This window comes from Nelumbo lutea, chromosome 1 (genome assembly GCF_056320005.1).
Source record: "Nelumbo lutea isolate HS-2025 chromosome 1, American lotus-T2T, whole genome shotgun sequence".
Classification (NCBI taxonomy): Eukaryota; Viridiplantae; Streptophyta; class Magnoliopsida; order Proteales; family Nelumbonaceae; genus Nelumbo; species Nelumbo lutea.
In genome coordinates, this window is record NC_142684.1 from 191248167 (window position 1) to 191275463 (window position 27297).

General features: G+C 41.3%; 2 long non-coding RNA genes and 1 other non-coding gene across 3 annotated transcripts; 2 read left to right on the top strand and 1 right to left on the bottom strand.

Moving 5' to 3' along the window:
- The first annotated feature begins 4654 nt into the window (after nucleotides 1-4654).
- Nucleotides 4655-7931, top strand: LOC148880036 (uncharacterized). Its single transcript, XR_016104434.1, has 2 exons — nucleotides 4655-5454; nucleotides 7557-7931. It is a non-coding gene; the product is annotated as an uncharacterized LOC148880036 (long non-coding RNA).
- Nucleotides 7040-14957, bottom strand: LOC148880037 (uncharacterized). The gene is made up of 2 exons (XR_016104433.1): nucleotides 14452-14957; nucleotides 7040-7856 (listed from the first exon to the last, which is right to left on the bottom strand). It is a non-coding gene; the product is annotated as an uncharacterized LOC148880037 (long non-coding RNA).
- Nucleotides 14958-24064: 9107 nt separating this feature from the next.
- On the top strand, nucleotides 24065-24136 carry TRNAD-GUC (transfer RNA aspartic acid (anticodon GUC)). Its single transcript has one exon. It is a non-coding gene; the product is annotated as a tRNA-Asp (tRNA).
- The last annotated feature ends 3161 nt before the right edge of the window (nucleotides 24137-27297 follow it).

The window sequence follows — 27297 nt, forward strand, 5'->3', positions numbered from 1 at the left end:
TTCTTTGTTGATAGAATGGATGTTAATTTTCCACATACATTAAGGGTAACCTGTGTTCTGATTTTTAGGCAAAGGCATTGATGAAGTCATGAAGAGTCATTCTCTCTTTTCTGATGATTGTCAGCTTCCTCTGGCTTTCTCTAGGTTGATTTACGAGGATTTTATTAACCTCCCAATGCTTTGTGTTGATTAGTGTTTTAAGTTTTTTTATTTGACGATGATTTTTTGTTTTTTGTTTTGGTTTGGGGCAAGGTGGGCTATGTCCTCCCCTGTACTTTTAGATCTTCCTTTAGTTTCATTCATAAAATTTGAGGTGGCTTTCCCTCCACCTGGAGTAAAGTTTGGGAAAAAAACTATCAATAAGGACTGAAATACCATGAGCCCATAATGGCGAAGAGACTGAATCCATGCTAAACGCCTAAAGCTGGAACCATTTGTTTTTAACATCCAACGTCAAATAGGCTAGAATTTTTGGGATGGTCGTAGGCTGAACTGGTTTACGTTTGATTATTTCCATATGGATGTTTAGATAAATTTCCCACTCCCGTGAATATACATGAATTTGAAATCCTCTTCCTCCATCCCTTTCAATATGAACCAATTGAAGGATGAATTGGTTTAAAATTGATTGCTTCCATTATTCCATATGAAATTTGTTTGATTTTGATGTAATTGCTGAATCGCATACACATCTGGTTTTCTCATTTATACAAGTATACTTCATACACATATTACCTTGTGTGGATAAAGTAAAATCACTTTGTCATGCCACGAAGGTTGCAATGGGTCCCCAAAAGAACTTCCAATGATTGGATAAAGTAATCCTTGGGTGATGGTAGAAAGTTGACATTGAGAGAGTTGCAAATTGGTCCAATCTTTAGGCTCAGTTTGGAAGGAGTACAAATGCAAATATGTAGAGTGTAAAACTTTACATTTTGTATTATTTTGTATGCATTTGTACTATACATATTTGTATTTATACTCTTTTCAAACTGAGCCTTAGGCTCAGTTTATTTGCACTTTTACAGTGTATATTTCATTTGAACTGGTGCAAATTTATAGAAATGCAATTTGGCTGAGTGTAAATTCCAGTTAATCATTCAATCTCTTATTGTGGGCTCATGTATTTTATATATTCCATCACAGGTGTGGGACATTATCAGTGGTTCAACAGCTCTACACAGCCATTGGTTCGGCTAATCTGAATTAGTAGTAGTATAGTACTACTATGTAAAGTTGTCACCTCATTAATTAGCTCTTTGCATCTATGCATTACATGAAAACTGTGGAAGGATGCAAGGGGTTAATTTATTGGGTAAATTACACACCGTACTTTGGGGGGAGGGGGTGGTGATGCTTTAAGTACCTAAACATTTTAGGGAAAAGTATGAATACATACGATGCAGAATTCTGAATTCCAGTCACCCCCTACAACTAGCCCTCTTCCCCCTATAAACCACATCCTGCCCGTGAATTTGGCATCAATTCACGGTCAGGATGCATTCCCCCTGTACTTCGTGGCTAGTAAACTCTGAGCTGGGCTGATCGGTACTTCTCCCAACATTTTAACTGCAACGCTTTAGTACACTGAACTTTCAAGTGCATCTATACACTCAAATCCAGCACCGTTAACAAATGTTAAATGTGTGGTAAAATTAAAGCACCCACTATCTATGAATTTATTCAAGATCATTGCTATAACTATGGTTTTAAAAAATTACCCAGAAATGAAATTGTTCTGGCCACTGGTTTTCGGGTCGACATTCCGATCATCCAGTTCGAATGGATGGTCTGTTCTGACAAAAAATAAAAATAATTAAAAATAAAAAATGACCAAAAATCATTGAATGGGTCAATGGTTCGACTGTCGGAGCCAATGGGTCATTGACTTTTTCAACGGTTGTTGGCCAGAAATTGGGTTTGAAACGAAACTGATTGCCTGAACGATTTTCGGGCCGAATGGCCTGACCGTCCCAGTCAATGATGGTTCGAAAACCATGGCTACAACTTTGGAAAAAAATAAACAGATTATAGAGCCAATTTAGGAGGGCATAGTGGTTGTACTGAGATCGGAAACACAACTCTAAAATTTAATAATCTCTAAGAATTCTGAACTTGGGAGTGGAGGTTGCATTTATTATTTGTTAGTTTCAAACAAGTCTCCCATTTCTCATGCTCTCTTTATAGAAATAGAGACACAGATAAAAGAGAGAATACTTCATTGTTGGATGGAGGCAAATGAATTGGACTATATTTGAGTCGGTATATCTGAATCGGATCCAATAATATAAATCTCATATCCAATCTGATTCGAATATCTAATCGGATCTCAAAAAGGTTGATTTGAATTCGAATATGATCTAATCCAATTTAATTTCTTTAAAATTTAACAAAGTATTAAAACGAAGAAAACATCAGTCTATATAAAGAAAAACAAAAAATACAATATTTTTTTCAACTATTTTTATCACATATATATATATATATGTCTTTTTATAAAAAATAAATAATATAAAAAAATCTAAAAATACAATATAGACATATTTATAAATAAATAAGATATATATCGGATTCTTCCAAATCGGATAAGGGTGATCCAAATACAATTTAATTTTTAATTGAATCCGAATATTTGATCCAATTCGAAAATCTAGGTGGGGGTAAATCCGATAAAATAGAATTGGATTTGAATTCGGGTTTGAATAAGATCTTGACCCAGTCCATTTGCACTACTAATTGTTTGTTGCTAGAAAAGGGGATATAATTACACAACCATTGTGCACAGTTTGTTCAACACTAAGAAAGAAAATGAAAATGAAGGTTGATGCACAAATCGTTGTGTTGCTTCAACACAGAACTAAAATGGTAAAGGAGGGGTAATTTTAGGATTTTAAAATGTTTAGTGCAAGATAACCGATAGAATGCCGACGTTTAAGTTGAGTTTATATTATGAAAGGGTTTGACTATGATATGGGAAAGATATGATATCTGAAAATATTTTGACCAATCAACTAGTATCATAAATGTGATAGCCAATCAAGTGTTATTTATCAAAATTCATGGATGGATTTTGATTGGTCAAAACTCTTCCCATACCATATCTTCCCCGCATCACAAATTTTCCCATTTGAAAAAGGGTTCGACTATGATATGAAAAAGATATAATATCTGAAAATATTTTGACCAATCAACTGGTATCATAAATGTGATAGCCAATCAAGTGTTATTTATCAAAATTTATGGGTGGGTTTTGACTGGTCAAAACCCTTTAACCTTTTAAGTGTCCTTACCCCCAAAGTGCAAAGTACCTAGAGTCCAATAGCTTGTCCAATGGCTTCCCATCAGCCTGAGCCTGTCTCTTCCCGTCGGCCTGAGCCTGTCTTTCCCCTGTTACAAAGACTCTTAGTCCTCACAATAGCTTGCAAACCCTCCCTACGCACCCCGCCCAACAGTTAAGTCCCTGTTTAAACCTCGAAGCCCCCGGTTTCAAGGATTCCCTGTGAACTGTTTGTATCACCTTGTCGTCCCATTCAAAACAACAGTCCTCTACACCAGATGGTTGCGAAGGATAATAAAGGAAAAGAAATAATGGTGGCGGATAGGGGTGATAATTTCAGCCCGACTCGGCCTCAAAATTTCATGCTTGGGCCTGAATCTTGTGTTCAGGCCCGGGCCCACATTAGGCCCAATTCGCATATATTTAAATTTATATTATATGTAATATTTTTTATTATATAATATATAAAATAAAAATTTATATGCATATTATATCATTTAATAATAATATTTTATATATAAAAGATATTAATCCGGAATCAAGTTCGGCCCGACTCAAGCCCGTGTAGACCTGGGCTAAGACTTTATATTACAGGCCCGGAACCCCAGGCCAAACCGGACCCGAACCTAAACTAGTTTAGCCCTTATGATAAGTGCAAAGCCCGGCTCGACTCGGCCCATAATCACGATAGCAGACAGAAGAGCAGTGGCGACATTACTCAACTTTTTTTTGCACATGCAGTTATAGTGATAGTTGATCAGGAATATCCCTCATTCCAACCTCACTCTTAAAGGTCGTATATTCCCCAGAGAACAGGTAAACCAAGAAAATCTCACTGCCCATGTTAAACACCTATGGAGAATAACAAATGCTTTAACAGTAAATTTTGTTGAGGGCGGAAGAATTGAATTCATTTTCGGAGAGCTAAACGACAAAAGCAATGCTCTTAATGGCGGCTCTTGGTTCTATTGACAAAGCTGGATACTGATCGAAGAATGGAAACACTCGAATACTGGAGTGGTAGACCAAATATGGATGCAACACGTATAGCTTCAAATCCATATGATCCCAAAAGGTATGGTGGAAGATGCAAGAATCACAATTTCTTAGCGGCATTTGCTGGCAAGGTTTTATCAAATTAGGAAAAGACGTGTATAGGGCATCTCATCAGTTGCGATAGATCTGCGAAAACCTTTGTACACGAGTCGTCGCTTCATCTTCTATCAAGGCAAGCCACAAGCCAGTTTGGCTCCGTTATTGTTATGAACTTGTGCGAACTGCGGACTGATAGGCCATGCATGGACGAATTGCAAAAGACTGGGCTCTCAAGTACAAGATTACAAGAGCTTCTTGGAGGGTCGTTCTATAAGATAATCCGGGTGAATGGCTGCGAGCAGAGTATCGACCAGAAAAACCATTGATAATCCCCACATTCTCCTATGAAATCAAGTGCATTGAACCATGCAAAATACGTCATGGTGCCCATGGATCCGATAAGGATTCTGAAGACGACACCGGAGGACACAAACCAAGATGCATAGAACAAGCCGACAACAACTACAGGTTCTCACCTACTGGAGTTGCGACTGAGTCAACAATGCAAACTACCGAGTCAACTCGCCAAGGTGACACCATCATGCATGCTACACGTGCACTTCATGCAGATTCACATCGACGTGGCAACACTAGCATGCATGCTACATGTGTAGTTCATGCAACCACAACTACTACAGGTGGTTTTCATGCACAAAGAGACAGAAAACACACTTAACCACGTCTTCGACATGCAGCCAAGGCAAAAGCATTCAATCACTCTCTTCGGAAACCAAATGGACTCAAACAATTGCAATCATACCCCATTGGTCTTCGAACAGGAAAGAAAAAAAGAGGGTGAGCCCTTTTACAACCTTGCCGGGTGAGAATTCAAACAATATTCTAATGGTGGAAAATGGTGCTCTAGTAAATTATTCTCCGGGTCCAGCAAAGCATTATGATCAAATACAGTCACCTACAGAGCATCATTATTATCCTATGTGGCAATCAAACGGGTCGCTACTCGATGGCAACAAGGCTGATACAAACATGCCAACAGGGAATCCGGAAACTGGTGGGCACAATGATCCGAATCTGAACCCGAACCTAGAACCGGAGCTTTTCTATCCATCTACACAGGCCAGGTATCATACTCATTTCTAGTTTATTTTTGCGAGTACTTCATTTATATTGAATTTTCTTTTATAATAACTGTACCACTACTCGCTCACCCCCCAAAGATGATCATCTCTTCTCATGGAACATTAGAGGGGCAAACAAACCTCCAAACTCAACTTTCAAATCTTTCTTAATTCAGCCATCCATTGGGCAGTCGGGTGGTCTCCTCTGTTGCTGGTCCAACAACATTAGAACCAAAACATTTCATACGCAACAAAATTTCATCATTCTCCAAGAGGAAACCTCCCCCACAACCAACCTTGGACACCCACAAAAACACCAGCGAAAATACATTTGGGCCCAGTTAACCATCATACTGCAGCAAATATCCCTCCCATGGCTATTGATAAGGTGATCTAAATGACTTACTCACAAGCCGGGATAAAAAAACTATAAAAACCAAACACCAAAAACATCCAAACACCTACAAAATTTCATCCAAACTTTCAACCTGCACGACATAAATTTTGTTGGCCCACAATACAACAAATGGACAACATGAGCCAAAATTTTGGAAAGATTGGATCGAGCCTTTGCCACGACTTCATGGTTAGACCTGTACCCGGATTACTTGGTACATTATCTTTCCATAATATCCTCGAACCATGCTCCCATCAAATTGTGGACAGAGCCCATTTCCATGTACATACAATCCCACTTCCATTTTTTAGTAGACAAATTATCAACTCGGCCTTGTAGACACATCACAGGATCCCCTCATTATCAAATAGTCACAAAACTCAAATAATGTAAAAAAAATCTGCAAAGCTGGAATCACCACACATTTGGGAAAATACAGGATCACCTCAACAATCTGAAAAGACAAATATCTTCCCTCCAAATGCAAGATGAAAATCCTTAGTAACTCCAAGACCTAGAAGCTCAATATTTGTATTGGTTGAGAAAAGAAGAGGAGATTTGGAGACTAAAATCCAGAGAGCTTTGGCTCTAAACAGGAGACAATAACACAAAATATTTTCATAAAACAGCAAATTGATAGTTATAAATATATAACCCTGTACTAGTTATCGAGTAGTATAATAATATCGTTCTCACAGGGATTTAACAAAATAAGTATTAGAATCACAGATTTTCCTAATTATTTGGACAATCGAAATTTAGGATTGAGCAAGAACTACTGAAAATAAAACTGGAACAAAGAAAATAAAAACAAGGATCATCACTAATGGAATATGCAAATGATGAAATCGCTAAGACTTTTGATCCACCTAACCAATGTAATGAATATTGATGGGTCCGATTATCCAAGACTAATTGTCATTCCCATAAGCTGAGATTTTTCCAAATTTATTTAATATTCTCTCTCGAGATATATTAAAACTACGCCCATCAGGTAACCCTTCGATCTCTCGAGTAGAGCTCTCAAGATGGAAGTGCACTAAGTCCAAAAAAACCATTAAATTCAGATGAATCATGTATATATATCTCTATATACCATTCAATTCACACTATGAATTATTCTATTAATTATGTGAATTCTTTTATCGATTCATTCACATAACTCAAATCAATTAAGAGGTGGCCAAGCTCTTAAATGCATTAAGCATAATAATTCATAAACTATATGGAAATCACAATCTTTGATAAATCATAAAGATAAAAATATATTCATTAACATAATTAGACTTTCCTCAGCCCTAGCAAGAAACAAATCAATTCATGATAGAAGAATTAAAGCAAACAAAGGGAAAGAAAAAACTCATGAATTCGCCCATGATGCTGAGATCTCCTCTTCTTGCCGCCACCTTCTTCTTGAAGTTTCTTGAATTATTGATCCTTTCTTGACTGATTGCTCCTTGCTTCTTGATTCAATCCCCAAGATTGAGTGATGCCCCTCTAGTCTACCCCTACCCCTTTATATAGCTTAAGAGGAGGGGGTGGTCTCCTATTCTTTCTTAAAGTTAATCTCTCAAGATTAGAAAGTCTTAGTCTAATCCTACTCTTATCTCTTTATCTAATGAACTCAATCTCTTTATCTTTCTGGGATTACATCATAAATTTAGATATGGTAGGACTTATCAGTTTCTTGTTCTTGGATTTGTATTAGACCTCCTCTGCGAATTGGGCTTCAGCTAGGCTTTTTTGCAAGTTGGGCTTCAGCTGCGGATTGGGCCTTCTTGCGAATTTACCCCAACTTCGGGCCCGAATTTGACTTCGATGCAGGCCGAATCTGCGAAAGCCCAAAACACAAAAATTGTGGTTTTTTCTCTTATCTTTTCAGTGGGTATTGAATCAGCCCAATCGGAGTTCGGATACGCGAGTTAGACCCAGATTAATGAACGGTGCCGAAACTGTGAAAAATCATCCGAATTGCCTTTCTTTGCTCCTGATGCCTTCTTTTCATGTTCTAAACCGAAACACAAGATATATGAGTTCAATTAAGTACTAATTAGGTATGAAAGAGAATATTTGGGGATAAAAATATGATAAATTCTACTTTCATCACAAACCAAAAGGTGGTACAGAGCAACCTTCATCAACTCCATGTATGAAGTAGGAGCTCTCAATGAACAATTGGATATGAGGCTTCTATCCATGATACCATGCCCTACTCTCACAGACCAGCAAAAGGACACTCATGCAACCCCTAAGCTTTGAGGAAATATCCTTGTAGTAAAACAAATGCACCCCCACAATGCCCTAGGCCCAGATGGGTTCACAACATTCTTCTACCAGCATTTCTGGGATATTGTGGGTCAAGACATCCACCAAATGGTGTTGCACTTCTTTTCTTTTGGGTATCTTCCCAAGGAAATCAACAACACAAACCTCGTGTTCATTCCTAAGACCCTTGATCCTACGGAATCCTCACATTTTAGATCCATCAGTCTCTTGCAATTTACTTCACAAAATTATCTCTAAATGGTTAGTATCTAGAATGCAGCATCTCCTTGAGGAGATCATCTTTCCTTTCCAATCTGGATTTCTCAAGAACAGGCAAATTACAAACAACATTATACTAACCAAAGAGATACTGAACTTCATGAAACACCAAAAAAAGGGAAACGGTTTCATAGCTTTGAAACTAGACATGTCTGAAGCTTTTGATAGAATGAGTTGGCTTTTCATCAAGGAAACACTCAACAAAATGGGCTTTCCTATCCAATGGATCCAATTCATCCACAATGTATCTCCACTCCCACTTTCTCTGTTAAATTAGGAGGTAAATGTTATGGACATTTTAAATTGAATCGAGGCTTGAGATAAGGTGATCATCTCTCCCCTTATCTTTTTATCATTGGCATGAAAATACTAACACAAATGTTAGTGTGTGCTGAAAACGAAGGCCTCATTGAAGGTGCCAAAATCTGCAGGAATGGCAAAAGTTTCACCCACTTGTTATTTGCAGATGATTGCATTATATTTTGAAAATTATATTTTGAAAGGCAGATATGAAGCAAGTGAGAGTTCTAAGCCAAATCCTAACTACTTTTGAACAACTCTCTGGACAAAAGGTAAATTATGAGAAATTATCCATCATGTATAGCAACAATGTCTCAAGGCGCCACCGCAAGTTTTTCACTCATATTTTGAAAGTGAGAAAACATCTGCAAGGTACAAAATACCTAGGTGCTCGATTAGGGGTGCAAGATAACAGAATCACAACACATCAATCCCTAGTGGACCGGATGATGCTCAAAATCACTGCCTGGAACTCTAGATTCTTATCTCAAACCAGATGTACAACTTTAATTCAATCAGTACTTCAAGCCATCCCGATTTACTCCATGCAGTCCACCATTCTCTCGCAAGGTGCACTACAACTACAAACTAATGAAGGATTTTTGGTGATATGCGGGAAACAAAAAAACAACACATACAATCTCTTGGAAAAAGGCATGTTAATCCAAGCAAGCTGGAGGACTAGGTTTCCGAAAAAGCAAGGATATGAACAAAGCGGTTTTAAGGAAACGGGTATGGAGACTCATTTCCTCTCCTAATACTATGTGGAGTCGAATCATCAAACAAATATACTTCCCAAATCAAAGTTCCTTCCAGGCAAGAATCACTCAAAAGTCATCTACATGGTGGCGTTCAGCACACAAAACTCTCAAAGAACTAAAGCCAAATTTAATGTGGCAAGTATGCATAGGAAGGGATATCTCAACCTTTTCGGACCCATGGATTCCAACCATGACAGGGGGCATCCCAAAGCAAAAAGACAACACCATCGAGATCAGCAGCTCCCACTGTGTCATCACTACGGAGTTGGAACCAAACCATCTTTGTCCCAGCTCTTTGAAGAACCAACATGCTCACACATTCTCCAAATCACTCCCAATACAGATTCCTTGCAAGATAATATCTTGTGGAAACGTAATTCTTTGGGGATTTACACAGTGAAATCAACATACAAATCTTTTGAATCTCAACACCCATCATCCTCCCAAACATACTTCCCCTGGATGAAACTATGGAAACTAAACGTCCCATTCAGATGTATAATACCAATCTGGAAAATGCTATGGAATGGACTTCTCACCGAGTACAAATGTAAGAAGTGGCTTCCCCCATCTGAAATGAATTGTCCCTTTGCTACATCATGTAATAAAATGGCTCAACATATTTTCTTTACATGCCCATTTAGAAGAGCTGTTTGGTGTGAAGCACAAGTTGGATTGAATCTAGAGGACATCAGAGAGGAGGAAGACTTTTTTTATCTCCATTAAAAATTGGTGGGAAAAAGTGAAAAGACACCTACCTCCACATGAGGCAAACCAGCTCATTGGGAAAGGTTGCATAATGCTATATATTCTATAGCGGCTAGGAATGAAATCATTTTCGAACATGCACACATCACTCATCGTGATATCTTACTTCGACATCAGGAACAAAGGACATCAATAGCAAAGGCGCATACATCCAACAAATATAACCAGGGGTCCTTCCACCTCATTATTCATTGATGGATCCTTTGACTTACAATCGGGTCTTGCAGGATGAGCTTTCATCATCGAATGCTCCGGTGGAGGCACAACACTTTTTAGAGGAGAGCCATGCTGGGCCATCGACAGTTATTATGTAAAAATCAAGGACTAAAAGCAGCCAAACAGATGGGAATATCAAAGTTAAAGCTACACAGTGACTCTTTGCAGCTAATCGAGTTTTTGCAGGATAGAAGCCAACCAGCTATCCACTTTTGAGACACTCGATTTTGTACATATAAATAGAACATATAACAAGGTAGCTCATACGTTAGCCTACTTAGCATGCAAAGGGCAGGTTAAAATATAATACAACCCAGCACTATCTACTAATGTACAGTTATCGGTTCCTTAATGAATCGTTTTGGCTACTTCTCTTTTGCAAAAAAAAAAAAAAAAAAAAAAGAAAGAAAAAAGTGCAAGGTACCTATTTATAATTTACCCTAATTTATTTTGAATTCCTAATAAAACTTGATTGAAATGCTTTTAACATCCCACTAAAATCTCTATGTGCTCTCAATAAGTTGTGAACGTTAATTGCCTAAGCATCTCCTTACTGTAAACAAAGCCTAGGCATCCCATAATAAACCCCTACATAAGAAAGAAGTCATTTCATTATTATTCGTGCAACACTACTAAGAAGTATTGATTGTAATTGTTTGTGTAAATTAAAGCATAGGTCTCTTAGAAAGTCATTAGAAGTGGTTATTAGAATGGTGTTTGGTATCTCGTAGCCATTTTCTCAAGAAAAACCATCATATTATTATTATGCACTCATTTTAAGCAGTTTTTTATTTGGTTAATTAATATATGTAAATAGTGGTTTCAAGTATGGTGATGTTTGGCATTAATGATGATTTCTCTTTGATGATTATCCAGAAATCACATCAATGATTTTTGAAAAATCATAAAAAAATTGTTGTTTGATATCATTTATGCCATTGAAGCTGATTTTTGAAGAATTGGCTTTGAGTATGTTGGTAACGTGGTAAGGTTATGGAGGTTGGTCAAGTCTCTGAATGTTTGGAGAGGCGGCGAGAAAGAGAGAGGTCGTGGGGAAGAAAGAGGAATAGATGAGAGAAAGGAGAGTCCCCTTGTGAAAAGCCCCAAGTCAAAGCTATATTGTCTAGTCTTTCCACTAGGGAGAGTTATTCCCCTTTATAAAGAGAAATCCCTAAGGTCATAAGGAGAGGGATCTAAAGGAGACCTTTCCTATTAGAAAATGTGATCTTTTCTTTATGTTAATTATTAAGGAGGCATTATTAGGGTTTTATCACGTGTCCGATGAGATCCTTTAAAGATAGGGTTTCCATTCCCTTAAGAATTCTCTACATATGCTATTTCTTTTTGTGACCCTTTATACTAACATAGTACGGGTGAAGTCGTTATTTGTATTGCTCACTTTTACTAGGCCCATGAGGCATCCTGTCACACGCATAATTTAAAGACGCACGCATAATTTAAAGATGCTCTGTGAACTTTACGTACTGAAAATTTTATTTGGGTATATTGATAGCCCCCCTACTTATTGACAAGTTCATAAGCATTCTAATATTCAACTTAGTAATGTCCTTGGATGGGAACTGGGAGTGCTTGTTTTGAACCAACTTTTATTCATTTTGTGATTCAACCCCCCTATCTTTTGATAAAGTGTTATTTGTCATATTCACTCGTACTTGTTTTCTAGGTCGCGTAAGTCATGTACGAAGTTTTTGAAGATGCAAGTGATGGTAAAATCATAGGAGTATTTTGTAAGGTATAACTCAATACTTCCAATATTTTAATCCCTCTATTTCTCGATAGAAGTCATTGTATCAAGAAACAAGTGAAAGTAGTTGGCTAATTTAATGTTCAATCCCCATGTATCTTGATAGAATGTCTTTTATTAAGAAAAACTAAAGTGAGGTTTACTAGGTGTGCAACCTTCGCCATCCCCCTGCGTGTGTGGGGAGTGTTGCATGGGTGCTTCACGGGTAGAGTACCCAACCCTCTTTCGCTTTAGTAGAAAGCATAACTAGTAAAGCATTGGGTAGGTAAAATATGGCACGAAAGAAAACCCCCTATTTATTGTGCAAGATTTTGAAATATGCTAATGTTGATGTGATTTGAACAGCATACTGATATTCTTGTGATAATATCATGGATCATTTATTTGAACGTGTAGTGATATGGGGTGTGTTATATGAAGTCCTTTTGGATTGTTACAACTTGACTTGGTTATGCCATCGCAACTCGGAGTACCAAATGTTTGTGGTGTTCCCTCTCCTTTGGGTTTGCCAAGGGTTTTCTTTTCCCAAGGTCCGCTAGTGTGGCTAGGATTGTTGAATCTTTCCTGATCTAGCCAGGACATGTCATTAGACTTGATTATGCTAAGTATTGAGATTTATTGTCATGTTTATTTGCCGTTGTTTTTCATCGTCCTCGAGGTTTTCGAGGTATTTGGTATTTGCCAAAATGTTTTAACGCAGTCGAGACAACTAAGTGTCATCATATTAAATGTTATCATATATGTGAAAATTGGGTGTTATTACTTTGGAGAAAGTTAAACGTCACCGCATATGCAAAAGTTGAACGATATCGCAACCGAGGGTAAATTGATATTGTATTTGAGAGAAATAAACATCATTGCATATGAGAGGTAAATATCATCACAAAAAAGGAAAATTAAAGCTTTTTGTACCTCGGAAAGCTAAGTATTGGCAAATCTCATCGCATTTTAAAAAATGTTTTTCTAATAGTGATTTCAACAATCTGACACATCGGTTAACTAGTCCTATTAATACTCGGATGGGAGAAGGGAAGGGTTAGGCACCTCTCTCCCATGTCTGATAGTTGGGGCCCACATGAGTGAATCTAACGCAAACAAATTAAAAATGTGTTTACCACTAGCAACAAAAATGAAGTAAATGCATAAAGATGAACCATTTGAGAAAGACGAGTTTCTAATAATACCCAAAAGAGATTGTACACTATAAAAATTATTCAAGATAAGTAAGGTGACGAAAAATATAACTAAAGATGTGATCATCAAGTGGCCTAAGATAGATAATGAAGCAGAACAAAACAAGGAAAGTTCATATAATAAGAAGTAATCTCACTAAGTGAAGCTAAATCACTAACACAGAACATGCCAAACAACTCTTCGTTACACTTAAGGAACATAAACCTTAATCTGAGATCACAATTACCCCCTTTCATGAATGAACATTACGGAAGATACACAGAAAACATCTAGTTGTCTTAAAAGGTTCTTCCGGATTTAAGCAAGTGAAAATTGTCAAACAATAAAATACCTGGTTTTTATCACATAGCCAATCACATTCAGTTGAGTTTAATAGTAATAGAAGGAAAGAGGTAAACCTTTTACCCCTTTATTGTGCCAGAACCAGGAAAGAAAAAAACAGTTTGACCATGACTATATTGGCCAAATAAAATGATTATTGAATGGTGTGAACATCGGAAATATCCGGCAGTTCACTTCATGGCCAGATAAATGAAGTCGCCATCCATCAGAATGTGTGACTGGGAGTGATGGGCCTCCCTCCCGTATTTAAATTTTGTAAATCCTTTAGGATTACAGTGACTCCATACTAATCAGTCAGGACAAGGCTTATCTGGGGAAATTGAGAGAGAGAGGGAAGGGGTCAGGCACCCCTCTCTCTTATCAGTGTGAATACCGATTTCTCTAGCTTCCTTTGGATTGGATGTGAGAAGCCGGGTTCTTAGTGACTCAAGAGGATTCAGGAGCTTCTCTCTTTTCCTCCGAACCAACCCCTTTTGGATGCAGGGGTCTAAGTACAAGGATGAATTCTCACCCCTTTTCTATCAGACCCCCACCTTCGGACTCAGTCGGTTGATTCATAGGGTGAAAAGAAAAACTCCAAATCCTCTCGGATGCTGAGGAAGGTTCTCACATTCAACTTGGACTTTATACGAATACCCAATTAGCACAGATATTAACAGTTGACAAAGGAAAACTTCGCATGAAATTGAAGGAGATGAGGTAAAATATCTTACCTCTGTAACCTAAAGACAGATGATGATGCTGAACTCGTATGCAGAGGTTCAGTATATAGTTAGGCGGCACTGAGGAAACCCAGTTCAGAATTGCTAGGAGTGGCGCTGGGGTTTGAAGAAGGTAAGATGGATGATAGCAGTCGAGGTGGCCGATAGAAGCAAACTAGCGGCACCACAATGAGGCTGACGATGTCAACACAGCAGCCACAATAGACGAGACGGCATCTCTGGTAACAAGGAGCAGTGTAGGAAGGCCAGGTCCGTCTCTGTCTCTGATTTTCTCTCCCGCGAGCTCTCTTTCACACCACTCCTTTCTCTCTAAATTTTCTCGGCCCTCCTCCCTTTCGCAGCTTTTTATTACCTTTCTGAGAACCTTTTTTCCCTCCTCCACCGTTCGGCAACTTCCCAGAGGAAAACCACGAATGTTAAAACTCCCTCTCTCGAGTTCTCTCTTCTCCTCTTCTCTTCAAAAAGACCCCCTTCTTAATCTCCCTTCTTCGACCCCCTGTCAATGTGAATGGAGCTTACTATTTATAAGGAGAGGGAAGGGCGGTTTTTAAACAAAAACTGAGAAAAAAGGGGGGTTACGGTAGGTAAGGTAGGGTTTGGAGGGTATTGACTTGGTGTTTTCGGGAAACTTGGGGTAATTTGGGAATTAGGTCATGTGGGATTTCGGATAACTTGGACAAGGGTATTTTGGTAATTCTGGTACTTTTGGAAGGAGGGGCATTTTTGGGAATTTTGAACAAAGGCATTTCAGTAATTTTTGGTAGGGAGGGTATTTGGTTAAGGGCATTTTGGTAATTTTAGTAGGAAGGGTATTCTAAAAATTTTGGGAAATGGGGTATTTTGGTAATTTTGGCAAGAAGGGTATTCTGGGAATTTTGGGAATGGGGTATTTTAGTAATTTTGGTGAGAAGGGTATTTTGGGAAATTTGGGAATTGGGGTATTTTGGTAAGAAGGGTATTTTGGTAATTTGGTAGGAGGGAGTATTAAGTCAGAGGGTATTTTGGGACCTAGGTCAAAGGGGCAGTTTGGGTAATTTGGGTCAAGGGTATTTTGGGAATTAGGAATTTAGGATATTCGAAATGAAGTGTATTTGGTAATTTTGGTCAAGGGGTATTTTGGGAATTGGGAATTTAGGGTATTTGAAGTAAAAGGTATTTGGTAATTTTGGTCAATAGTATTTTGGTGATTTTAGGAAGGTTTTAAAAAGAGGGGCATTTTTGGGAATTAGGTCGGGGGTAATTTGGTGGGAGAGGTATTTTTGTAACTTTGGGAAAATAGGTTAAACTGGGTTTATGGGCGTCAGGCCGGGTTTCTGGTCCGATGGTGGGGATTTTTTGGTCAGAAAATGGAGGGTTGAGATGGGTCTAACCACAGAGGGGCTTTTGTGTCCATGAGTTAACGAGATTGGCCAAAATGGAATCATTTTAGATGGAAGTGTAAATGTGAGTATTTTTGGCTAAAATTTGACAAGGTGGGGTTTTTGGGGATTCTGGGTTGATTAGTTGGGTCAGATTGGCCCAATTGGGCCCAGATCAGGCAGATCTGGAAATGGCTTGATACAGTTAATTTAGAGCCTCAAAATGGAATCTTTATGCGATCGAGGGGTAAACAAGGTTTATTTTGGGTGAAATTTCACATGATAGGGATTTTTAGCCGTCTGATGTGATTGGTAAGGTTAGATTGAGCCAATTAGGCTCGGATCGGGCAGATTTATAATCTAGTCAATCTGAAACCTTGAAATAGAATCTTGGTGCGATTGAAAGGGTAACAAAGGTATTTTGGGTTGAGATTTCACAGGTGGGTGCTTTGGGAGGTATTGGGTCTGATGGTTGTGTCCAATTCAATGGTTGAGGTGCAAGTGGAGGTCGATCGGGGCCCACGGATAAGTGTAGGTTTAATGGTGGATCTAAGGGATTTCACGGTAAAAGTTGGGATTTTTTGGTATTTCGGAGGGATTGGAAGGGTCTCTCTGCTGCGTATCGTCCCTATGACCTTTTTCTTACGCCCAAAGACCTCTCTACACTTTCGTGTTGCTGCTGCCTTCGAAGCTAAAGTGTCTTTCATGCCAAAACTAAAGATCGGATAACAAAACTAGAGATTCTAATGTTGGTAACGTGGTAAGGCTAAGTCTCCAAAAGTAGGAGAAGGCGGCCGGAAAGAGAGAGGTCGGCGGGAAGAGAGAGAGAAAGAGAGGAGAGAAGGGAGAGTCCTATCCTAGGTCAAAGCTATATTGTCTTGTCTCCATTAATGGGGAGAGTTATTCCGCTAAGCCTAAGGTCACAAGGAGAGGGATCTAAAGAAGATATTTTGTATTAGGAAATGTGATTTTTTCTTTATATTGAATATTAAGAAACTATCACATGTTCGATGAGATCCTTCAAAGATAGGGTTTCATTTCTAATGATGCGCAATCCGGTTGATCCTAGCTGTCGGTTACCTCGTCTCTGACGGAATTGAAGGTGCCTGAAACAAGGAGGAAACTGGAGACTTTCGGGGAGGAACCTGGTTGGAACACTCCGAAGCTCAAATTAGTGCTCTTGAGAAGGCAAGGGGAAATAAAGGACTTCAAGACCAGAAAGCACAAAAATCACATACCCCCTTCTTTGGGGGAAATGGGCCTTTTATAATCACCCTGGTACACTCATTCCCATACCTCTGCCAGATTGGGTATTGTCACCTCTGCCAGATCGGGTGTCATCACCTCTGTTAGATGCCAGTTCGGATGTCATAACCTCTGCCAGATGCCAGTTCGGGTGTCATAACCGCCACTGTCTTCCTTGTCAGGGTCGTCTCTGCCACGTCTGAGATGGCGGTGGCAGGTGGCCGTTGGAGGGCGGCTGTCATGTGTCGGACCCCTAATCAGTCAGGCGCGCCGCCTCCGTGTACGGGCTTCCTTGGCGTCAGGTACGGTTGTTCAGTCAGGCGACTTGGAGTCGAAGTGGTGTGCGATGTGAAGTCTTGAGTTCGGATAGAAGTGTGGCCCGAGCTGCCCCGAGGTGGGTCAGCTCGGGTTTTTGCCCTTTGCGCTCCTTGTAAGGCTCAGGGCCTCTGAGGGAGAGCTCGGGTTCCTCCTTGGGGAGCTCGGGTCGTGGGTTCCTTTTTTGGGGGAGCTCGGGGCTCCTTTTCTCAGAGCTCGAGCCATGGGCCCATTGTCGTGCCGAGCTGGCGCTCCCGCCAGGTCACTCTCGGTTGCTTCAACGTGTCGTGCGGCCAAGGGGTCGGGCCAAATCTCCCTCCATCAAGTGCCCCCCACTCCCCGTGCCCGGGGTCCTGACCTGGCGTGGGGCGTTCACGGGATGATGGGTGGATTTGCCTCGTGACGCTTTGGCCTTGGTTTGGAGCTTCTCCGGTTTGACCTACTTGTGCTTTCGGCCCGATCAGGGTCGGCTTGGTTCGACCAGGAGTCAATCCCGGGTCGCGTGCATCTCACGCACGGACGTCAAACGATTATAAATTTTTGAACGTCAAAAATTTGCGTTAAACTGACTTCACCTCGGGGGGCGTGCAGCGGGTTTTGCTGGGAGCCATTGGATGGTTTTGATCTTGGCCGTTGATGCACGAGTACAGTGGCTATAAATAGTGGGGGGGCCCCTGGTCACTTTCCTTCGCCATTCTTCAGCATTCGTTCCTTGAGCTCGCGTCCAAGGCTGTCAGCTCGCGTCATTCTTCGTAGTCCGGTAGCTTTTTCCCCGGTGAGTCCTCAGTCTTCTTTTCGATTCAATGTCCAGCTCGGGTAGTTTAGATAGTCTTCTGGGGGGGTCAGATGATGGGTCCACGAACCGAGCTGCTGCCCCTGATAGCCTTAGTGAGTCCGAGGCAGGGCCCGAGGTAGAGCTCGAGTTCGAGCCCGTAGGCCGAGTCACCTCGGGTAGCTTGGCATCCACCTCCCGTTGAAGTCGGATGCTAGATAAGTTTGGGCCTTCCACTATGACGCCCGAGAGACTTCGGTCCCTTATTGCTCAATATAACCTGCCCGGGGAGTATACTTACATTTTACCCTCGGGCGACTTCCCTTGGGAGCACGGTCTGGACGAGATTGTGATATTCCGGGAGCAGCTTGTTGACGGGCTGCGCCTTCCTTTCCATCCCCTTATCGTTGAGGTCATGAATCACTTCGGCGTTACTGTCGGTCAGCTCCACCCGAACTCCATTCGTAACCTTGTCGGGACCATCTCCCTTTGTTGCGAACACTGCCTTCCATTGGACCTAGAAATCTTTTCCGCCATTCTTGTGCTCAAGAAGCAAGTAGGTCCCCTGCCCGGGCGTAGGCGGGTCTACTACTTGTCTCCTCATCCGAGGTTCAAGCTTTTGCACGATCTTCCGAATAAGGTCCCGGCATGGAAGCGAGACTACTTCGTGGTTCGAAGTGCTATGGGGTGGCCGTTTCCTACCGAGTGGGGATTGGCTGTTCCTAATCCCGATGCCACGTTAGATAAAGATACAGCGAAGGGCCTCCAAGACTGGGCCCGGCTTGGGCTCGAATGCCAAGTCTACTTGATGGAGGCCAAGCTTATTCAGGCCGGTCTGAGTTCGGGTAGGTTTCTTGCTCAGAGGCTTGCTTTTGCTTTGTTTTTATTCTCGTCTTTTGACGTCGAGCTCCTTTTTGCATGTGTTATGAAGGCAGAGAAGACTCGAGGCGCGAGCTTGTTTGATGGTATGAGGAGGAGGAAGCGAGACGCTAAGCGGGTCCGTGCCGATCCTTCCCGGGTTGCGGAGCCCGAGGCACCGAGCCCTCCGAGAATGGAGCCTCCTGGGGAGCCCGAGGTGGCCCCTCCAATTTAGGAAGCGGCAGGGGTCCCTTATGCCGATACTGCTTATACCTGGGCTGTGCCTTCAGGCTCGGGAAGTCAGGATGGGGTTGGGAGCGTGCTAACGCCGAGCTACGCGCCCCGAAAAAGTAAGAAGGCTGTTTGCCCTGAGGAGGTCACGGCGTGGGCCGATCTTCCTCCGAATCACATAGGCGCGCGTGCTGCTATTCACGCCATGGTGGTAAGTCGAAATAGTTTTTCTTCTTTTTTTTTTTGTCGGGCTGATTTGTTCTCGTTTTGGCAGGTGAACTCCTCTATCCACGCTCTAACAATCCAGGCAGAGAGGGGCTTGAAGCGAGCGTAAGCTTCCAGAAAGGCTTCTTGCGCTGCGCGAGTCGAGCTAACGAGGTCTCGGAGGGACAACGAGGCCTTAGGATTGGTGGTGAAACACATGGCGGACCTGAAGCTGGACCTGGAGCATCAGGTCGAGTACCTTCAGGATGATATCAAGGAGAAGACTGAGATCCTCTCTCAAGCCATCGAGGAGGCGAAGGTGAAGGCCGTTGACAATTACATCGCTTTGCCGCGCTTTGACGACATGATGGTGGGCTCGTACAGAAGGGGTTTCAAGTTGTGCCAAAGGATGATAAGGAATACGTACCCCGAGCTCGACATTAGTGCCATAACCACTTCGCGCATCACTCCGGAAATGGCTGTCGCAGCTGATGATGATGCAGATTCCGAAGACAAAGCGGGACCTTTCGGTATTGTCGAAGTCCCTTCCGAAGGCGAGGAAGATGTACCTTCGGGCCTGTGAGCTCGTTGCTATTGTTGTTTGTTTTTTTGGAACGAAATGTAAGCAAAATTATTTTGCAATGAATAGTCCCCTTTTTTGGTTAAGTGTTGGGCAGTCATTTTCCCTTTTCGCCAAACTGACTATGTTGCTGAACTGCTAGACTTAGGCCCCAAGGCGAGTTAATGAGGTGTCGAGGTCCTTGTTAGCTCGGCATTCTGGCCCTTAGGCTCTGGTAGTGGCTCATGGCCTGCTTAGTTTGATAATTTATAGGTAATATCGTCTTAAGTTGACGATGTTCCATGCCCGGGGTATCTGTTTACCCTCCAGGGTCTCGAGCTCGTATGCTCCCCCGAGTGCTCTCTTTACTCGGTAGGGTCATTCCCAGTTCGGCCCGAGTTTGCCAACGCCGGGCTCAGGTACCATGACCTTGCGGAGAACCAGGTCGCCGACGCAGAAGTTTTGTTTCTTAACTCTGGCGTTGTAGTACCGAGCTACCCTTTGCTGGTACGCTGCAGTCCTGATGTATGCGAGGTCCCTCACCTCGTCAAGTAGGTCGAGGTTGGTACGCAGCTCGTCGTTATTAGTATTGTCACGGTATGCTTCCAACCGAAGTGAGGGGATTTCGATTTCGACTGGGATGGCTGCCTCTGTGTCATAGGTGAGGTTGAAGGGAGTTTCTCCGGTGGCGGTTTTCTCTATAGTTTGGTATGCCCATAGGACGCTAGGCAGCTCGTCTGCCCATAACCCTTTATCTCAGTCTAGCCTGGCTTTTAATCCGCGGAGGATAGCTCTGTTCGTGACTTCTGCCTGACCGTTTGCTTGTGGGTGTGCAATCGACGTGAAGTTTTGTCGGATTCCCATGTCTTGGCACCACTCTTGGGATTTGATGTCCCTGAACTGCTTGCCATTGTCGTAGATCAGCACCCGAGGTTGCCCGAAGCGGCATACTATGTTCTTCCAGAAGAAGTTCTGGACGTTTTGATCTGTGATGGTTACAAGAGTTTCAGCTTCAACCCACTTGGTGAAGTAGTCTACTACCACTACTAGGAACTTCCTTCCTCCTGTTGCTGGCGGGAATGACCTGAGTAGGTCGATACCCCATTGTGCGAAGGGCCATGGGCTGGTGAGGTATTTGAGGTTGGCGGCGGGCTGGTGGTGAATATTGGCGTGCTTTTGGCACTTCTCGCACTTCCTGACTAGCCTGACGACGTCTGCTTTCATTGTTGGCCAATAGTACCCCTGTCGTAGTGCTTTCTAAGCGACGACCCTGCCCCCAGGTGTCCGCCACATAAGCCTTCATGAATGTCGTGAAGTACGAGCTCGGCTTCGGGAGGCCGCAAGCAGCGCAGGTAGGGGAACGTGTAGGATCTTCGGTACAGCCGTTCGTATATTATGACGTACTTGGCTGCCTGACGCTCTACCATCCTGGCGGCATTGCGGTCTACGGGGAGGGTTCCGTGTAGCAGGAAGCTCGCGAGTGGATCAATCCAGCTCGATTCTGCTTGGGCGATAGAAGCGACCTCCTCTGCCCCCCGGAGAATGCTAGGGCAAGGTAAGTCCTCTATGTACACAGTTCTCATGGTGTTTTCACTGGTGCTGGCTAGCCGGGACAGGGCGTCGGCCTCAGCGTTCTCTGACCTCGGGATTTGCTTGATGAAGTGTGACTAGAAGCTAAGCAGAGCCTCTTTTACCTTTGCCAAGTAAGCGATCATAGTTGGCTTGCGGGCTTCGTATTCTCCTGTAACTTGGTTGACCACAAGATGGGAATCGCTACAGATAACAATGTGTTTTGCTTTTACCTCTTGCGCCAGGGCTAGCCGGCTATCAACGCCTCGTATTCTGCCTCATTGTTGGACGTCGCGAACTCCAGTTTCGTGCCACTCGGACCGTGAAGAACTACACCGGCTACGCTGCCCTAGTGATTTGAGGAGTAATCTACGTGAAAGATCCAGGGCTCTTCATCCCAGTTCGCGCTCGACCAATGGGGACAATGATTTGGGATTGTTTTGACGGAATGGGGGCGAGAATTAATAGGAATCCCCATTTTGGGATGGAAAATGTGGTCCCCGCCCCGCCCCGACCCCAATTATATATATAATATTAAATGTTATTTATATTAAATATACTATTATATTATTTATATATCAAAACATATTTAAAATATTATTTATAACTTAAAATGTTTATTTATTTTTATGTAAATTTATTTTTAAAAAATATTGTTATTTAAAAACATTTCAGGGATTTGGGTCCCCACAGGGAACCCATCCCTATTAGAGATTGGGCCCTCCCTATTAGAGATTGGGGATGAAGGACAAATTTTATCCCTGACAAGAATCAATGACGGGAATAGAGTTAATTTCAAAGTCGAGATCAGGAATATCCCTGCCCCGTTGCCATTCCTATATCCATCTTCTCTTTTTTGAATCAAAAAGGATCTTCATGACTAGACTAATGTCAATAAAGTCTAAACCCAACCTGGATCCCACTTAGATGGGTTAAAATACAGAAAATACCTGTTGGAGGGAAGTGCATCAAACCGAGCCCTGAACAAAAAAGCAATAGATACACCAATAAAAATCTTAGAGTGTAGGGTTTAAGTTGTGTCAGAAACCTGAAGGGAGGTGTAAGAATTTGTGAGAAACCTCGGGGAAGGTTTAAGCCTTTTACCCTAAAATCTAATACTTACAAGTGCGGGTCAGGGCAAATGGTAGCTAATTCAGAGGCACGATTCTCTCATTTGACGAGCAGCTTTGTAACTTTCTCAGTTTGTACGTTGGACCTTGATTCCATCTGCTTTCAGATCCAATCATCTTATATAATCAGTTCATAATATGCAGTAATTCGGTGATTAAACAAGAAACTGGTTCTCTGTATCATATAAGTGAATAATACAAGCCTACTGCTCCTCGGATTTTGCAATGGACCAATGAGGGATACCTTTGACAATTTTTTTTCCTTGGCCAATGATATATCGGCTATACATCCACACTCATGATTCTCCCTCGATATACATTGTGGGTCGTGTAGGGTTTGGGGTTTTAGGTCCATAGGCCAGTATGATTGAGTGGGTCGTGTTATTCATGGCCTGTGGCATGGCCCATATATATTTTTATATATTATGTACATATAATATACGAAAAAGTACGGAAGGCCCAATGCAAAATTTTAAATTCTGTTGTAAAGCTATAAACATTCAAAATGTCAAAAACCTCCCATTTTATACACCAATACTTCCGCATCTACCCCAACTGTACTTTGGGCCTAGAAATTCTGACCCTGGACTGAACCGTCATTCTCCCTATAATATATTAATATATATATATATAATTTTATTTTCAATTTTATTATATTATTTCATTTTATTATTGCATATATAAACAATTGTATGCATTAAAATTCATATAAAATAAAATTTTAAAATATTTTTTAAAATTTTGTCTATTTTTTAATTTATATTATTTTTTTTTCAAAAATTTTAAAAACATGACTTAACCCAATTTACGACTCGATCCATGAACCAGCATAACCCGCAACACGATACGAATCCACACAAACTCGGGCAGACCCCTAAAAACACGGCCTAACTCGACCCGTACTTTACACGGACCGTGTCTGATTTACACCTCTATGCACGATGACAGATAAGTCTTCGTCCATAAAGTCTCAATGGTTGGCTCGTATCTTTGGACGCTCCTTCCTAATTAATTGGGAAGCCATTCGTCTAATCCAAGCAACGTTGCTATGGTTCTCTTAGTACATATGGATTAAAATGATTGTCATTAGCTTCCGATGACTATTCCTCGCTGAAGAACATTCCTGGAGTGGATCATATAGTAATTATTGAGAAATGAGATATATGCTTGCATTGTTTGATCAGATTCATTTTTTGACCAAGGTATTTCAGACACTCGCTTGAGGCTCATTGACTTGATCAAAAACATTATTCGGAGTAAATTTGATTAAACACTCGAGGGAAGATCTTCAATACTGAAATGCTTTCTTATTATAGATTTATCGAAAATAAATTCAAATTAAATGACATTCGAAATGTAACAAGTCGTTGTAGTATAGTGGTGAGTATTCCCGCCTGTCACGCGGGTGACCCGGGTTCGATCCCCGGCAACGGCGTTGAGGTTTTCATACACCCAAAAATCCAAATAATTGATTTTTTAAATACATACTGGAATAGTGTGCATCATAGATTAGCAAAATCATCCCAAGAGAAAAAGAAATTATAAATCCATGCAATGTATAAAGTTACTTAAAAATGGGAAAACTACTTGAAGCTCATTGCAGAATGTGAGTTGGCATCAAGCACTTACCCCAAATGTACGTTGGGCCTAAGAATTGTAACACTAGGCTGAACCGTCATTCACCTCTTAGAAATTTGGTTAGATTTGGGTTTAATGCCTCAAGACAAGGTTGCCCAATTTAAAAAATATCAACTATATTAGGTTTGGATCAAAGACCAAATTCATGGAGCGATGCTTGTTGAAGTCGTGGGTTCGATTCAATGACAACATCGCATTGTAATATGCAAGGGTATCTTTGGCGTTTGGAAGGAGTATAAATACAAATGTGTATAGTGTAAAATCTTGTATTTTGTATTATTTGTATTTGTTCTTATTTCAAACAGAGCCTTTGGTACATTTTCCAACCTTCTTAATACTTAGGATAGGGGTGTCGGGTGCAAATGGATCATATCAGATTTGAATTAGGGTATATCTGAATCCAATTCGATAGTAGAATTCAAAATCTGATTTATTTCCACAGATTTGATCATATCTCATAAATGGTGATTCAAATTCGAATCCATTAAGGATGTCAATATCCACATTTGTGTTAGATAAATTATGTCCTTATCTCCAATCAGATTGATATGCATATACATTTATTGTAAATGAATAAATGTACATTATTGTTTCATGTTGACATTGGTATGTTTCTTTGAAATTACCCCTTAAAGTAGACACTTATGAGACTTATGTTAGTTTAGAATGTTCTCAGTCATTGGATAAACTTGGGAGTGTATTCTGCCAAGGCTGACACCGATGTATTGCCAAAAAAGTAGGGGCAGCTTGTCTCAACTGCTAGAGTTAGACCCAAAACACATGCAATGTGTGTTTGGTTAAAACACTTAACCCTGACCATTTTCCAATTATGCCATGGACCTTGGAGATTGATGGACAAAACTGGAAACTTATACATAGCCCCTATACTTGATTATGACACTACAGTAGGTGTTGGATTGGGTTGTCTTTGATATGTCAATTAGTAAAATCCATTAAGGGTCAAAACCTGAATATGTTGGGGGAGTCTAAGAATTCACTTGAGTGGGTGATCGTAGTGATAAGATCAGCTCTTTTGTCGGACAAAGTGAATGATAGGCTTACACTCCTCTGATGGAAACCTATACTGCCGATAGTGGATTTCATCAACTATGTTTGATATTTGGTTTTGCAAAGTATATTTATATAATATATATTAATGTTGATGTAGCGCGATCCGGTCACTCCTACCTGGCACTCATGTGGCTCCTAGAAGGTACCTGAGATGAAGAAGAAGAAGAAGAATCCCCAGGGGCTTGCCCGACGGGAATACTCCGATGTTTAAGTTAGTACTCTGTAGGAGAAGCAAAGAGAAGGTGAAGGCTAAGAGTGCTGATAGCGCGTTACCACTATACTCGAGAGATTAGAAGTCTCTAGACGTTCCTCTTCCGCCCTAGGGGCTTTTATAGGGGCATTCTTGTCAGGTCGGGCATAACCGCCACTAGGTCCCTGCCACAGCCGTTACCTGCCAAGGCTGCGCAGGTGGCTGATGTGACGTACTCCTCGTCCGGGTGAGTGACACGTCCCCAAAGTGGCAGGCACGCCTTCACCTGCTGAGTGATGTGAACGCAGACTGTTGAAAGGACAGACATTGCGCCGTCAGTAAGGGATGTGGCGCAGTCAGATCGGTACGGCCTGTCAGATAGAAGCTTCCTGAGGAGTGCTCATGCGGCTTATTCGCGAGCTACTTTGTAGCGAGCTCGAAATACTTTAGGATTACCCTTAATAGAATTGGTCTTTGGGATGACTTGTTTGCTTGGGAGCTCAGGCGGGCTAGTTCCCCTAGCTTGCGAGCTAAAGTTGCATCGGAGTATCCCTTCAAAGGTAGCTCGGGGAACCCGGAGCTCGTGTTGCGGCGAGCTCCTCCTTTTGTGAGCTACAACGTAGCGAGCTACTTTGTGGGCTCATCACTTGGTCGCACTAGGCTACAATGCTGAGTTGTTGCTCGTGTTGAGTCAGTGTCCACATGTCACCGTTTCTTAGGTCGGGTCAAATCGTCCTCCATCAAATGTTTTATGGAAAAATGTTTGCAAAAATGTTTCAATTCCCGAGATTCGTCAAAGTAGAGAGTGTGACATTGTACATTACAGCCAGGGGAGAGGTCCTTCCCTGTCGGACAGTCTTTGACCATTATGGGCCGAGAGGTTAAGTGTAAGAGACCATTAAGGGCTAATTACCTGATGGGTTGTATTTTACTTAAGTCCATTATCCTTGGTTCTTCATAGTATGGTTGAATTCAATGATCATTTAAGTGTAAATGTTGGGCTCATATTGAGCCCATAGTGATATGCTCAGGGGTTTACTGTGTTTAGCAGTGAATTCGGCCAAACCTTTTTATAGAGGTCGGCCGAACCTATGTGGACTTATGTGAGGTCATTGGCGGAAGGAAGAAGATAATGAGTATTGCTTTTTGGGAATGGGGGTATTTTAGGCATTATAGGAGTTTATCAAGGACTGGTCCATCATATTTTTTTGGAGAAAAAAAAAATCCAACTTAAAGTCACTTTTTTAAAAAAGTACTTTAAAAAGATATTTCTTCTCCATTTTTTTACCAAACACCCATAATTACTTAAAAACCACTTAATGTGTGATTTTTATTTTAAAAAATGTATTTATTAAAAGAAGTAATTCTTTTAAGAGTTTTAAAACAGGCCTTAACCCGAAGTGATTCACATCGTTCGCTCCATAGAGCAATGACCGGGTGACGACAACATATCAGGGGCGATTGGAACGAAAAAAATAAACTGGTTTATACCTCATCTAAATAATACATAGGTGAAACAACAATAAAGTTTCAAATAAATGGAGAAAAATAAATAAAAAATAAAGAAATATACCTAGTTAGCAGATCAAAACAGTCGTTTGGTGGAGTTCAATGGAATTGAGCAGCAGAGCGTGTGTCCAAGTGTGATGAGAGCGGAGAGTTCGCTTAAAGCAGTACGCTCACCTCCAATCCAAACT